The sequence below is a fragment of the Lactuca virosa genome, chromosome 4 (genome assembly GCF_052849685.1).
Source record: "Lactuca virosa cultivar CGN04683 chromosome 4, Lactuca_virosa_CGN04683_v6, whole genome shotgun sequence".
NCBI classification, from domain to species: domain Eukaryota; kingdom Viridiplantae; phylum Streptophyta; class Magnoliopsida; order Asterales; family Asteraceae; genus Lactuca; species Lactuca virosa.
In genome coordinates this window covers 29,900,145-29,917,355 of record NC_136429.1, presented here as the reverse complement: position 1 = coordinate 29,917,355, position 17,211 = coordinate 29,900,145, and the positions used below count along the sequence as shown (strand labels likewise).

At 31.1% G+C, this 17,211-nt stretch overlaps 1 pseudogene; it reads right to left on the bottom strand.

Moving 5' to 3' along the window:
* Window positions 1-7,348: 7,348 nt before the first annotated feature.
* Window positions 7,349-8,020, bottom strand: LOC145168811 (uncharacterized; annotated as a pseudogene).
* Between the last annotated feature and the right edge of the window lie 9,191 nt (window positions 8,021-17,211).

Below are 17,211 nucleotides of genomic sequence, written 5' to 3'. Positions count from 1 at the left end.
ACCATGGCTGAAACAGAAGCATTAGGTTCTATAACATAAAACCTATAGCCTTGGAATGCTCAGCATGTCCATTAAATATACAAGCAATACCTCTTTCACCCAAAGTCTTCATTTTTGGTTTAGTCAGCCTCACAACAACCCGACAACCCCAAACTCTAAGATATCCTAAGTTTGGTTTCTTTTTGTACCAAATTTCATAGGAAGTTACATTGTTGCTTTTGTTTTGAACTCTATTTTAAAGATAACATGCAATTAGCATAGCTTCTCCCCAGAAACCATCACTCAAAGTTGAGTAAGACAAGATATAGTTCACCATTTCCTTTAGAATTCTATTTTTCCATTCAGAAATCCCATTTTGTTAAGGAGTATAAGGAGCAATTATTCCGTGTATAATTACAATATATTGGAAATAAGTAGGATCATAATACTCTCCACTGCATAGTGATCTATGTGATTTGAATTTATCAAGGGCTTCGTCCTTGGAATGTAACAAATATACATAGCAAAACCAAGAATAATTATCTATAAAAGTAAGTATGTATTTCATATTTCCTAAGGATGGAGTTAAATGCAAATCACATAGATCACAATGAAGTAATTCAAGCGTACCATAATTCCTTTTAACATTAGGAAAAGGTTGTCTAGTTATCTTAGTTAACGTGCAAGTTTTACATTTTTCTATGTTAACATCAAAAGATGGTATTAATCGAGTTTTAGACATTTGAAGCATTCTTTTATAATATACATGTCCTAAATGAGCCTTCCATAAAGAAGAATCATCAATACTAGAAAAATCCATGTTTAAAGAATCTACCACTTTATTGTTTACATTCAACCTAAACATTCCATTACAATAATATCCAAACCCAATGAAGGTACCACACTTATATAATACATACCTACCAGATTCATAAACTTGTTTAATCCACATATATTAATTACACCACTAGAAACCAAGTTCTTTCTAATCTTAGGAACATAAATTACATTTTTAAGAAGAATACTTTTTCTAGAACTAAAACATAATGACACACAACCACGACCCACAACATGTGCTTTATTACGGGCTACCATGTATAATACCAATCCATCATTAACTACTTCATAATCCTTGAACCAAGAGCGATCTTTATACACATGACTTGTCGCCCTCGAGTCTATCCATCATGCATGATCATCATCCTGAACATAGAATGATTCATGAATAAGTGTCACATGATATATAACAGTAGTAGTAGTAAGTTCAGAAATAAAATTCTAACCTTCTGGTTTTGGACCTTGATCATTAGATCCTTGTCCAGAAGTGATTGCACCATTTTTGTTCTTCTTCAAATGATAATCTTGTTTCATGTGACCATGTTTGTTGCAATTCCAGCACACAAGTTTTGCTTTCTTCTTTGAACCTTTGTGATGGCGATTTTTCTTCTTCCTTTTTCCTTTGTTATTTTTCTGATGTTTGTCATCTTCCATCATGTTAATTGAAGATCTAGGAACTTCCTTTTATTTTATGGTTCCACTTTCTTGAGCCCAAAGATCCTCTTCAATTCTCAAATGACTGCCAAGTTATACCAGGGACATCTCTTCCTTTTGGTGTTTCAAAGTTTGCTTAAAGTCTTTTGATGATGGGGAAAATTTTTCAGTGACACTTGAAACATAAATGGATTCATCAATTTGCATCTTGTGTTATTCTAATTGTCCCAGAATCCTCACGAGTTCATTGTATTGTTATATGATAGGCCTTGAATCCACCATCTTGTAATTGTTGAACTTACTAACAAGGAATTCTTACTTGAAGCATCCTCATCCATGTATTTGGATTCAAGTGCATCCCACAGATCCTTTGCAGTATCATGATTTTGATAGATGTTAAAGAGAGAGTCAGACATACCATTCAGAATGTGCCCGCGACAGATGTAATCATCATTTTCCCATTTGCAACATTTTCTGGTGTGTTTTAACGTTTCATTTTCTTGGGCTTCTGGTGCAGGAGTACTCAAAACATGCACAACCTTTAAAGTGGTAAGAAGAAAGTGCATCTTCTTCTATCAATGAAGAAACTCGTTTCCTTCAAACCTATCAAGTTTTCTAAACTTGGAACTCATGTCCCTGACAGATTCTTCCATTGTTATTCCTTTACAAAAATTAAATATTCTGAATGTTAGATTTTAAAGAATAAAAAATAACAATAAATACAAACTTGGATAGATTCAAGGATCGTGTTTTCAAACACTTTCCAAAATCTGTAAAATCGTCCATTTTGCCTGGTGTACACGAATTCATAAGTGGGATAATCGAAGATTGGACTAATCTGAATTACAGGTCTAATTCGGATTGTAAAACACATAATACATTGCTTGATGTGTTCTTGAGAGATAGAAAAAAATCAGATAAATAGATTTCGAATATATGAGATTTCCCAACCCTTTTCCTGGAACATTCATATATTATTTATACATGAAGATAAAGTGGTTAAAATCGAGTAAAACCAAAATTGGCGCCAATATATGGTGGTTATTGGCCATAAGCAATACATACATCATCATTATGTCATTAGTGGGTTTTGGCGGGAAAATGCATGGCTGGAGTGCTACCTTGGACCCCGCTAGGGGCGCTGCCCCTAGACAGTGCCAGTTTAGGGTAGGGGCAATCTGTGCATCTACACAAGGCCCAAATTTTTTTTAATATGATATACACTTACGCCCAGGAAGACTCGTCAACTACCTTATAACCTACATTTGGTTATACAAGAGAGAAAGAGATTAAGAGGGAGTTGCGTTAGATCAACCAGCAAGTAACGACATTCTAATGCCAACTACATCTTTTGATCTCCTCTCCTACTGCAGTTCTCTATTCATTACCAACCAACAAGCACTCCAACTCTCTCATGTTCTTTTTTGAAATCGCCCCCTCATTGGTTTTCCTTCATTCTAAGTCACCGACGATGCTGCCCTCTGTCTGTGCCCCTTCGTTCCCCAAAATAGGCTAAAAAGTAGGATAAACTTTCTTGGCCTTTCAATTGAAGTAAAAGCAAAGATGTCAAGGTAAAAAGTCAAACTTTTCAAAAGTAAAATGATAAAGCTTTACGGTAATTGTTTAAATACATTTCATGTTTTGTTGTTTTAAGTATTCATTATTTATTGTTTTTGTTGTTCAAAGATTTCAATTTTGATTGCTTATTTATTTATTGTTTTAATTTTTTTTTTGGTTTTAACATGATTATTGTTGATTAATTGGTATAATCTATCAAATGTTCATCCCCTTTTAGTAGTCTGTTTATTCGCATTTGGAAAATTTTGATTTTTTTAAAATAATTATTACCATTTTTTTTGCTTTTCAGATCAACAGTTTAGTGGAGTTTGAAGTAGAAATGGGACATGTTATTTGTCTGTAGCTCTAAATGTTTTAGTTTACTTACATAAAGAAATTATAAAGCTTATATCATGTTTTATTTTGAATGCTTATGTATTGTTTAATTGTCTTTGTGTTGTGGACTGGTTTAAATGCAAGAGGTAAACACAAACAGACCAAATGAAAAGTTTAATCTTTAATTAAATTTGAAAGAGACTCCAAGTTCTACTGTTCTAGTTATTATGAGATGCTAGACTCTTTAGGAAAATTTCATACTAACAAATTGATAACTAACCTTATTCCTCCCACTCCGAAACACCAACTTCCTAAAACAGACTCAAAGAACTAAATACAAAAAGTACCCCTTCTAGCATGGTGTTGTTAGCTAGAAAAATATCAATGAATATGTTGAAAAAGATGGTGAAGATGATGTTAATGAGAAGTGAACTTATATTTAAAAATTACAAATAACATAAATTTATTCCTCAGAGTTTAACAATATAAAAAGAGGGCATTATTATGCCATTTTGCCCGGGGCACAAAAACCTTAGGACCGGCCCTGCCCCTAGACCCCGCCAAGGGATGTTGCCCCTTGGAATCACGTACCCAAAGACGTTTCTCCCAGACCCTCATATTCCGAACTTATATTAATCACTCCGAATGTGCACCCGTACCTTCAACCTTTGTGAGTGAAATATAACTCAGTCTAGCTCAATATTAATAACAACTACATTAAAACTAGTTGATAATTAAAATTAAAACCACCAATAAATTTATTAATCAAATGCGTGAAAGAATTATTTAACATACAAAAAATATATCATCCGTACAAATTTATTATAACTTATTTCAACATAAAATTTATTATACTTATTTCAACATAAAAATTTATTATACAATAGATCTAGGATTATTATAGTCCCAAATTATTCGTCTTTAGGTTGTGGACACACGTAAAACACAAAATTTTAAATTTTATATCAAAAGTCTATTTATCCTACCTTTTGTATTAAATAAGAATAACGATGATATAAAGTATGGCAAAATGACATAAACCCTAGACTTACTAGAAAACTAAACAAAAATAATCTGGCAATAGGGTTAGGATAGGGTAGACTTGGTCAAGCGAATAAGACACATTGAAAGAGGTTTTGGGTTGGAACTTACCCTAATAAAGTAGACACATAGACGGCTACATAAACACCACATGACATCTAATACCATAACCATAAGTCCATAACTTGTTTGTGGGGGGACATCGCACATGATCCACAAACACACACATATATATATATATATATATATATATATATATATATATATATATATATATATATATATATATATATATATATATATAGAGGGAATATACATTACAGCCCCACCTAAAGTTATGTACTAAACCTCTAAAATATGTCGTTTTAACTTAGTAATTATAGTCGGTTTGGTTTTCATTTGGTAAATATATCGTCCTGGATAACATTTCTTTCCTCTATTATCATTTTACCATCTCTGTTTTCTTTCCTCAATTATCGTTTATTATTTCACCACAGTGAACAGTATTGTTTTCCACCGTCACGAGGTCGAAAATAATCAATGTTTTGCTTCCTTATCAAAACTATTGCGTCGATCATGAATCTACATCTTCAAGTCTTAATCATGAATCCCCCAATCGCAATCTTTATATAGTAAAATAATTTATTTTTATAAGGTTTAATATCTAAGCTTAGGTGGGGCTGTAATTTATAATTATTTTTCCATATATATATATATATATATATATATATATATATATATATATATATATATATATATATATATATATATATATATATATATATATATATATATATATATATATATATATATATATATATATATATATATATAGAGAGAGAGAGAGAGAGAGAGAGACAAAGATAGAGAGACAGAGATCCGTTGAGAACTCATAGTTTCCCGAGAACCTGAGAACTAAATGTGAAGCGTTAGATCAAAATTAACTCATTAAGGGCATGATCGTCATCTTAACGATCCATTTAATGTTTAATTTTTTTGTTATTGGAAATATAAATAAAAAGTTTTAAAAATTAACATAATAAATAAAATTTCGGAATTTTTTTTTAAAAATAATTTTTGATTTTTTTTTTAAAATGGAGATTTTTTTTTTTCAAAAAACATGAATTTTTAAATAAAAATGAAAAAAATATTTTTTTAAAAAGTTTGCAATTTTTTCAAAAAAACTACAATTTAAAAAAAACAAAACTGCATTTTTTTCAAAAAAGAAAACCGCAATTTTTTCAAAAAAACTTCCATTTTTTTTAAAACTGCATTTAAAAAAAAACTTTGATTACGTTTAAAAAAACTGAATTTTTTTCAAAAAAAAACTACAATGTTTTTTAAAAAACTGCATTTATGCATATTTTTTAACAAAAATAAAATAAAGGTTTTAGGTGCATATACGCATTTTTTTTCAAATGCCTATATGCATGTTTCTTATACTATAATATTCGTAAGTCATAAAAAATATCATTATTATTAATCAATATATAAACATAATACTACAAATATTTTATTCGATACAAAATAAAATATTAAAAAAAGCTACAAAGATTCACAGTATTATCATTTCTTCATATCAAGATTTCCATATTTTCTTCAATTTATCACTTTTCACCTCTTCAATATTTCCCACAAATTCTTCAAAATCTACAAGAAAATTAAAAAAAAAAATTGATTAATGCAAGAACACTCACAAAAATGCACATGTATGTATCATGTAAGATTCACATGTGATTCAGTTGTGATTTACATGTGAATCACATGTAATTCATATGTGATTCAATTGTGATTTACATGTGAATCAAATGTAATTCATATGTGATTCACCTGTGAACTACATGTGATTCACATGTGAATCACATGTAATTCATATGTGATTCAGTTGTGATTTACATGTGAATCACATGTGATTCACTTGTGATTTATATGTGAATCACATGTAATTCATATGTGATTCACTTGTGATTTACATGTGAATCACATGTAATTCATATGTGATTCACTTGCGATTTACATGTGAATCACATGTAATTACATGTAATTCATATGTGAATTACATGTGATTTACATGTAATACATATGTAAATCACTTGTGATTTACATGTAATTCACATATGAATTACATGTGACTCACATGTAATTCATATCTAATTCACTTGTGATTTACATGTGAATCACTACACACTTATAGTCGAATACCACTTAAATGTGGGATTAAGGTAGATAAATTTATCTATCAGCAAGCATAAACAATTATAGAGATTCTTCAAGTACAACAAGTCCATCTCAATCATCAATATTTTGTCTTAGCAAAGGTAACAAATATTTTTACTTATTTTCTAAATAATAAATACATTTTCTGTATAAACATATATTGTTTTAATGAATTAAAAATTACATATTGTTGATAGATGGAAATCGAATTGATGATGTAAGCGAAAGAAGATCAAATCAAGATGAGTCGGAGTAGCAACTCAGTCTCCCTACACTTCTTAATCAAATAAGGATATATTGCTAAATAAACTACATATCAACGTGTTTCATGTCATTTGAAATATATATTATATATGCATTTTAAATAGTCAAACATAAGTTGATAAATTAAATACAATGTAAAATCTTAGAATAGAAATAAAATCAAGAAGTATTTTTAGTCAACTATTGGGAAATTATGAAAATTGTTTAACTAAAGTTTTGATTTTTTTAAACATATCTCTTATTGAAAATTATATATTGAAAATAATTTCTAACTATAATATTTCATTCCATTTCATTAAGGAATAGAAAAGAACACCCCGCCCCCATGGAATGCGTATTTTAGTTTTAAAGAAATAGAGGATTTAATAGAAGTAGTTCGTCATTCAACAAAAGGAGTATTTAACACGTTTTTCTTGAATGGGATAAATTGTCAAATTTTTTATGTTCAAAAAAGATGAAGTAAGAAAAAAAAAAGCACAAAACCTGTTTCAGCTTTGTGCAGCATTTATGTGCCCATATTTCTGCATCTCTTTTTTGGTTGCAAGTGCAACAGCCTCACTTGCACAAAGGGTCCCACTAGACATCATTGCAGCAAACTCCTTACCAATCTCTTCTTGCACTTTACTCCTTGCTTCACCAAGAGGATCAACAACAACTGTTTCTCTTGTGATGTGCCAGCTGGCACAATTGCAGGTGGGGGTGGGGCCACATTTACATTTTTTGGCTGCTGGTTTCTGATGGTTTATCAACTTTCTTTGACACCTGAGGAATTGTGTTCACTGGAGACGGTTTAAACTGAGGTGCTTATGGGACAACACCTGCCCTCAATGTGGTCTCCAAATTCTGTATCATAGGCACTGTGATTCATACAAAATTTCATGTGTAAGATAAGAATCCATAAAAGCTCGAATGCATCTTTAACATGAAAAGTTAAAAAGATAAAAAGGATGAGGAACTTACATATAAGTGCACCTATTGGGCTACTCATGACTTCATTAGGGAGATTGAAGATGTAATATGGTATGGAGACACCCACCAGAAACTGTGCGGCTTAACTGCTAAAGTTGTTATAGTTATGTGACAATAAAATATAGGTTGCTTGTGTGTATCAGGGGCTAATCTCATCTAGATACATCTAAAAGACATCTTTTGGGATATGGGTGACACCAAGATCAATGACTTTGAGTGGAGTCCTATATGGTGTTGTTCCAGCTGGAGTTTGTTGAATACCAACCCCAAAAAAGTACTCAGTACCATATACCACCATACATGTATGCCTGTTTTTATATAAACAAATGCATAATTGTCCCTATGGTAGTTTTTGATTATGATAACAGGGTGCACATGATGCTTACCATATGGTTTCAATGGCTTTCCCTAATAATGATATGGAGAGTTGACGAGCTAGGCCTCCACTTAAATCATACACATGCAAACTCACCTAGTAACCCTCCTGTTAGTGAAAATTTTCAAGCGGTTATTTGATATTTTAAATAGTGAAGTTGAATGTATGTAAAACTAGTAAATACTTGATATATACAGTCACATGGTGGATTCCTTTTCTTTTTTCTTCTTTTCAAGTGTTTTTTGTTATAGGATCTGTTGTAATGTTCTAATTTATTAATTAGGTAACAATAGAAAGACAACAAATGTTTCAGTCTTCAATTCAACTCAAACCAATAGAAAAACCAACAAAACACATATTCTATGTAAATAGAGAAAAAAAGGCGAAAGTAAAACCTTGATTATGCTTTTAAGATGCTTAAAAGGTTAAGAATCTGCCGACGTTTCCTGAGAATGCTCTGCAACAAAGACATGTAAGTTATTACAAATCTCAAGTAATATGCGTATGACAATAAAGAAGTAAACAGAGATTGAACCAGGAGGGTTGCTCAATCCCGACCGGTTTACGGAAATCCTCGCGACAGGTTGAGAAGTGTAATCATCGGAAAATTGAGCGTCCGCCGGTTATTCGTTGGAAGTTCCCACCGGAGCTTGAGACGACGTCGTCGCCGAAGAGAAACATTGACGAAAGTGTCACCTGACGACTGTCGGATGAGGAGGTATCGACATCGTTGTGTTATAGAAGCTTGTCCTATAAATCTTCGTAGAATTTTTATTGTGGCTTGTAGGTGCTCCGAGCAAATATACCTCGAATTGGAAAACAGTAGCATTTTGTTGCTCCATTCTAATCAATGTATATAATCCTCCACGGATCTTTGAATTCCCTTGCTTTCTATATTTCATGCTTGTTACTTGTTTAAATGTTGTACAATACGCAAAAGGTAAAGGTAGTAGGTCAAATCGAAGCCAACATAATTGAATCAAAAAATTAGAAATCAATATGGATATAAAGGCGTTTACCAAATTAGATCGATGTGTAGGAGAAACATATCTGGTGATGAAGGCGCAACGAAAGAGGAAGAAGAGATATCTCGATGATAGTAGAGTAGTCCAATGATGATAGAGAAACAAGGGAGAACGGATGTGCAATAATGGCGGATAAACCGATTCAAAGTCAAAGCATCTTCAGTGGAGTTTTTTCTATGAAGAACGTGAGATCAAGGAGTGTGGCGGTCGAAAGAGGTAGAGGTGGTCGGTGACGGGAGGAGGGAGGTGATCGACGACGGATGATGGAGGAGGCAGTCGTCTTCATCTTCAATGAAGAACGTGAGAGGGATAGAGATTTGATGACAAACAAAGATAGAAATAGTATAAGGAAAGGGTTTGATGGGATCAGATCTAAGTTACTATCCCTAAAATGTCCTCTAACTAATTGAAATAAGATACCCCCGTGCTTTTTATTTCTAAGTTTTTACAAAAATGCCACAAATCATCTTGACCCCATATTACTTTGACCTAATGGTTCTTGTTTGGTTCTCGGGTTCTCGGGAAAATATAAGTTCTCAATTGATCCTTCCTCTCTCTCTCTCTCTCTCTCTATATATATATATATATATATATATATATATATATATATATATAAAGGTAGAAGTTCATTTGAGACCATGCTAGTTTGTGAGACATAGGGACACGATCCTAGCCCTTATTCTTAGAGATAAAAAAAATAAAAAAAAATTATAAATTGCAGAATAAAAGGAAAAATCCAAAAACTCTTTTTTTAAATATTATTTTTGTTATTTAATTTATCCAAAAAAAAATTTAAAAAAATGAAAATAATAAGAAGAAGAAAAATAAAAAAATCATTGATTTTTTCGAAATATAAGTAAAGTATTTTAATAGAATATTACACTGTAAATAATCAAATCGAATTTTTAGAATGTTAGAATATTCTAATATTTTACTAAAATTGGTAGATATGTTAAAATATTCTAATATTCTACTTCAATTGTTAGATTTGTAAAAACACTCTAATATTCTGTTAGAATTCTTTAAATATTTATAGTTTAATATTCTAGTAAAATATTCTAACATTCTAAAAATTCGATTTGAATATTTACAGTATAATATTCTATTAGAATATTTAACATAGATTTTGAAAAAAACGGTAATTTATTTATTTATTTATTTTTTAATTTCTTTTTGGAAAAAATAAATGACGAAAATAATATTTATAAATTTTTTTATCTAAAATTTTCATTTATTTTGCATTTTCAAAATATTTCTTATTGATCTCTAAAATGAATAGCTAGGATTGCGTCCTCATGTCTCACAAAATATGATGGTCTCATATGAAACTAACTAACTAACTATATATATATATATATATATATATATATATATATATATATATATATATATATATATATATATATATATATCCAATAAAGTCCCAAAATTTTGGTCCAGTTTACGTTTTAGTCATATATTAATTTTTGTTTATGCAAAGTATTAAAAACCGGTATATGTTTGTATTTTGATCATTTTTAGCTGTTGGAATCGGTAACAAATTAATTTGTGACTATTTCGTAAAGTAAAATATTGAGATTTTTTTGCAAACAAAAATATTAGGATTTTTCTGCCAACAAAAACTTTATTATTATTATTATTATTATTATTATTATTATTATTATTATTTAAAATGTAAATAAGTATATTATTTATTAAATTCGTTATTATTAATATTGTTAATAATACATATAAATACGTTTAAATGAAAACAATATTAAATATATTTTTAAGGATAAATGTGGAGGGGATGATGTTGTAAGCATTGAAATCATGAATATCTGATTGTGTATTCTCACTTTATATCTGGTCATTTCATATTTGTTCTTATTCTTTTCAATTCAGAATATTAACACTTAAGAATTTAAAAGAAGTTGCATGTTTCTAGAATTGTTTATAAATAGTGATTTTGCGTCATGGACTATCAATATTATCATTAAATTCTAAGTTTTTTTCTTTTCATTTTCAACTTGTAAGCAAACATTTCTTATATATATTTTCTTGAATCGAGTTTAGGCTCGCAATTGGGATCAGATCAACATTATGATTGAGTCTGCTACCACATGTATTAGTTTGTGGGCGTGAAGTTGTGTTCTATGTATGTATGTGTTGTGTGTAAGTATTTGAATTACAAACATGTGTGTTGCCATTTATCAATACTTTATTCTAGCAATTTTTTGGAAACATAGCAGATATAATGTGATAAAGCAAAACATGTCATATTATTTTTTATTTCACAAGATATTGTAATTAATACTTTTAAATTTGAATATGGGCTATCTGTGTAGATGTTTGTAGTGGATCAGTTGGATTTGAAAAGAAATTCTTTTACGTTAAACAATTATATATACAAAGTGAGATATCCTTCTACCTTAAATTATTTACAAACAATTTTACAAATATGTAACTTCTTTTAAATCGTTAAGTGTTAAATATTATGAATTGAAAACAGTACTAACAAATGCGAAATAACCATATATAAAATGAGAATATACAAGAACGCATTCATGATTTCAATGTTTAAAACATCATCGTCCCTTCACCTTCACCATTAAAATAATGTTTTTAATATTTTTTTCATTTAAACGTATTTATATGTATTATTAACAATGTTAATGATAACAAATTTAAAAAATAATATACTTATTTACATTTTTAATAATAATAATAATAATAATAATAATAATAGTAAGGTTTTTTTTTATAGAAAAGTCCTAATAAATTTATTTGCAGATAAATCCAAATATTTTGGATCAGTTTACGAAATCGTCACAATTCAATTTGTTACCAGTTCCAACCGGTAAAAATTGTCAAAGCGCAAACTTTTGCTAGTTTTTAGGACTTTTTCATAAACAAAAATTAATTTAGGACTAAAACGTAAACTGAGCCAAAATTTTGGGACTTTATTGGAGATTTCCCTTTATATATATATATATATATAATAGAGAACAATTATTAACAATGAACCAATAAACCAATCATGACCGTCTAATGATCAACGACTGAGGGAATGGACGTACACTTGTACATTGGATGCACATAGCCCAAATTATACCATAAAACTCACCTCTTTACCAAAAAAACCAACCTCTTTTTTTGTTTAATTTTTCTTAAGCCACGTTTTTTATCGAAAAAAATTGAATATATCATTGTTCACGATTTTTCATCTATAAAACCCAATCTGAGATGTATCAATCGATTTCACTAGAGTTGGTGCGGAATCCCAATCTAGTGAATAGCAAGAACACGTAATATGGAGTAAGAACACAAACACGAATCTTCAGTGCACACTATTATTGATAATAATCTGGTACATAAGATACACAAATTCCTCTCTCGGTTCTCTTTCTCTCTACAAAACACGATATGATGTTCTTGGAATGACTAACTGGCGTGTCTGACTCTAATGTCTCACCCTTTACATGACTTAAACCTATATTATATATACTAAGATCTGAATAGAAAGGACCAACCCAATAATCTAAACCGAAATCATCTAAGCCCACCGAAATCACATGGTGATTTCGGTCCAAGCACCACCGAGATCATTGAGATTTTGGTCCTAAACCGAAAACTATAAAAGCTATGAAAAGTAAAGTATAAACCACAAATTTTCTTTTCAATATCCTATTTGATCTTCACTTTCAGCTCTTTCCTCGATTTCTTCACGACTTGACTACAAGATGTATATATGGATCTTCTACATGAATAACTTCATCATTAGTAGTTGGACTTCCTTCAAAATATGACTTTGAACACACATTGGGTATAGAGGCTTCTTGTATAGGTTCTTGTAAATCAGCACTTTCAGCTTTGAAATACTTCACAGATAATTTCAGAGAGACCGATTCTTCTAGATCACATCAGCAGGTTCATAGATAGCAACAAATTGATTTAGGAGGCTTCAATGTAATTCGTCACATAACTTCAAAAACAGCTTCACCTTGCTTCTGGGTTGAAAGATTGTGTGTTGAAAAATAATCTTCACTTCTTGTTCCTTTAAATGAATATTCTTCTTCAATCACAGAAGCATCTTGAAAAGTAACCATGACTAAAAAGTCCCTGTGGATCACAAAGTCATAAAGACCCTTCTCACCACAGTTGTTCAAGGACCCAACCTTAGCTCAGATGGAGACTACTCGCAGTATCTGTGTGAACACGGAGGAATGCACTACGATTTGTTGAGTATCAGAGAAATACTCATGGCTATTTTTGATGTTAGTCCCTGCATATCCTTGATCAAAGATGTCAATACATTTTTTCAAGTTAACAAGTTAACTTGGCCCTTGGCGAGACGTTCAATGGTTTCTGAATCTCAGCTGAGTGTACCATTCTAGTGCCAGTGAGAGTTAAATAGGAATAATTCACAAAACCATCATGTGACAAAAATATTCGAAGACTTATTTCCACAGTTTAGCATGACACGAGGTCAAGGCCCTTTGGCAGGACATTTAGCGATAATTGGGCCTTGCGAGGTGCATCGCCGTAGTGCCAATAACCGTTAATTCCTTGTGAAAGTAGTGTGAAGTGTAATGACCGTCAATTCTTTTCCAAGTTTCTTCTCCTTGCTCAAAAAATTCCGATACAGTCTCTTGGAGTCTCTTCTTCTTTTGAATTCACGTTTCAAGACAAAAAAAATTGAGATAAAAAATAAAAATAAACATAAACTTAGCACACAATAGAACAACTAAGAATTAAAAAAAATTAAAATACGCTTAAAAATAATATTTTTGGAATTTTTTATTTTTCTGAAAAAGAAATAAAAACAGAAATAAAATAGACATATTTTTGGAATTTTTTTTTAATTTTATGATTTTTGTTTGGATTTTTTAATTCTCCCCTTTAAATTTGTGCATAAATGAAAAATATGAACAAATTTAACAAAAACAAAAATAAAATAAAATAAAATATACACATTGTAATAACTAAATTTAAAACTTTTGGGATAAAAGGTTGTCAAACAATTTCATATCGTTTATCAGCACACCTGCATGAATAGCTCTGATCAATCACCAATATTGTGGTCCACTTAAACACAAAGGATATTTGTAGGTTGAACAGATTATAAGTGACAAAAAATTGCAATTATATTCCTAAATAGACCATTTTGCTGACGACGACCAAGGATATTGTAGTCCACTTAAATTCAGCAACGAGATCTACAGTCAACCTTTAGTCATAAACCAAATCAATTTTAAGCGCACTAGAACGTGTTCCCCACTTCACGACATAACCTAGTAATCAAGGAATTCCAAAGAGCTCTTTAATTTAGGTGAGTGTTTAATTATTTGAGAGAGAAGATGGATATAGAGATGCATATGTTGTATCCTAAGCCGGATCTCTTCCAATCACGCAGATGGATAACATATGACTAACATAGATAGAGGGATAGAGAAATAGAAAGATGCATATGTTGTGTCCGAGGTCGGATCTATTCCAATCATGCAAAAGGGACAACATATGACTAACATAGATAGATAGAGAGATGTATAAATAGAGATGCATAGAAATAGAGATGCATATGTTGCGTCCTAGGTCGGATCTGTTGGATTATGTGTCTAAACCCATAACTATTTTTGGTATGTACTTGATTTGATTATGAGCATGGTCCTTTTGGGTTGCCTTCACTCATGCAACTTGATATGATGACAAGAGGAGAGAGCGAGTAGAATTTATTATGTGAATAATAAATTGGTACTCAAAATGGTATTATTAATATATTACAAGATTAATATATTATTTGGGAAGCATATTATTTAATTAGTATTGATCAGAAATTAATTTGGAATTAATTTAGTGGTCAAAAGATACTGATTAAATAATATGTGGAACTGTTATGCAAATCATTGATAGTTGCATAAATGGGCTGATGGACTCCATAGAGTGGAGTGGACGAAATTTATGGGGAAACCCATAAGATTTCGTCCATGGACTCTAAGGAAGGAGTTTATGGGCTGCTTGTTGCCTAAGTTAACTATTACGGTTTCCACCTGAAAACCCTAGCAGCCCACACAACTATATAAAGACCCATTTGCTAGTGGAATTCACCCCGATGAGTTTCTAGGAAGCCCTGGCCGATTTCACCTCTCTCCTATATCATCTTCTTGCATTGGGTGTTTGTGACTCCATTAGAGGTGCAACACTTGGGGCACTAGGCTTTTAGAAGTCAAGATCAACATGGATTAAACTTGTTATTGCAACATAACAAGAGAGGTAAAGATTTTAACCCTAATCATATGTGATTTACGATATATGTATGCTAGTCATAGGGTTATTGCTTTGGTATTCATAGTTGTATGTTGAATAGAGAAAAACCTAGATCCAAAGCAATTAGGGTTGCATGTACACCATAGGAATGATGTTATGCTCAAAACTCAACAGTGGTATCAGAGCCTAGGTCATTTTTCAATTGAATAGATGCAAAAGTGAACTGCCAAAAGATCAAGAAATCGAAAATTTTGCTGTCTGACAGGATGACTCGACGAGTCCATGTATGGACTCGATGAGTTGCATGAACTCGACGAGTTCCATAGTGGACTCGAGGAGTCCAGGGTTCTGTTGCCGGAATTTTCGATTTTTGGCCAGTTTTTGATTGGGATAATTACCAAAACTCGTTTTTCTTGCCTAAAATCGATTTTTATGATTGGTATGAGATATCCTTATCAAAAATTGGCGGATTTGGTTAAATATGGATAATATAGGATTATTATGATTCAAATATTTAACCTAGTAATTTTGAAATAGTTTTAAATTACACCCTTTATGTTTTATAGTTTAAATTTGGAATTAAAAGTTTTAGTTTTTGAAATTTAAATAGGTAAACCCTAATATCTGGAAAGGTTTCAAAATTTGTCCTGAAGTTTTGGAATTTAAAATTTAATTAAAAGGTATTAATTTTGAAATATTAAATTAATTAAGTCTTTAATTAAAAGTGAAAAAAATTAATAAATCCATAATAATATGGTTTAAGTTTAATCAAATTAAAAGTCTAATTTATTAATAGATTAAACCACTTAGTATTTTAAATGTATAAAATACACCCTTATACTATATAAAATTAAAAGTCTAATATATTTGTATGTATAAGTAAAAGTCAGTCTTACTGTTAGTAGGCCTCATTCACGAAGCTGGTGTAAAAGGGGTGTTTAAGGAAGCGGCCTGTAAAATGATCGCCATTGGGTATCCACTCTTACCCACCGCACCCTTGACTAGTGAAGGGTCGTTAGCCGAACGGGTAGGATATGACACAACCTTACATTATAAATACGAAGTAACTAAACACTTTTATAAATTCCCAAATCTTACTTACTTTAGGAAAAATGTGAATTTGGTGCTAATCCATGAAATTGCACATTGCACCTTGTTGGTCGTTAGTGGAGCGTGTGTAGTTAACCGACACACTAATATGGGGCCAATGAAGGATGGAAATGGGCAGCTCGTAGGTTATCGTAGATCAATGGAGCGTGTGTGGTTAACCGTTACACTAATATGGGACCAATGAAGGATGGAAATGGGTAGCTCGTAGGTTATCGTAGATCAATGGAGCGTGTATGGTTAACCGACACATTGATTAGGCGATAAACATCTTCGAGAATACCAAGCTAATTTGCATGGTTATTCACACCTTGTTTGTGATCCTCGTCATCCCAGTCACAAACTTGAAGGGCATAATTGAAATTAAACATGCCATTGAAAAGTTCAATGAATCTCAAAATATCTAGGAATTTCAATTCATTTAAAACCTAATGTTAGTAAATCGTCATTTACCTACCTTCAAATATTCTGCAATTGGATTACGGCATCCCTCTTCCGAATTGTAGAGTATTGTGTTGGGTCCTAGCCTTAATATTTCATTTGGGTGTTATATTAAGGACTTGAATCAACTAACTTGAATTTTCTCCCCTTGTAGATGTCTAG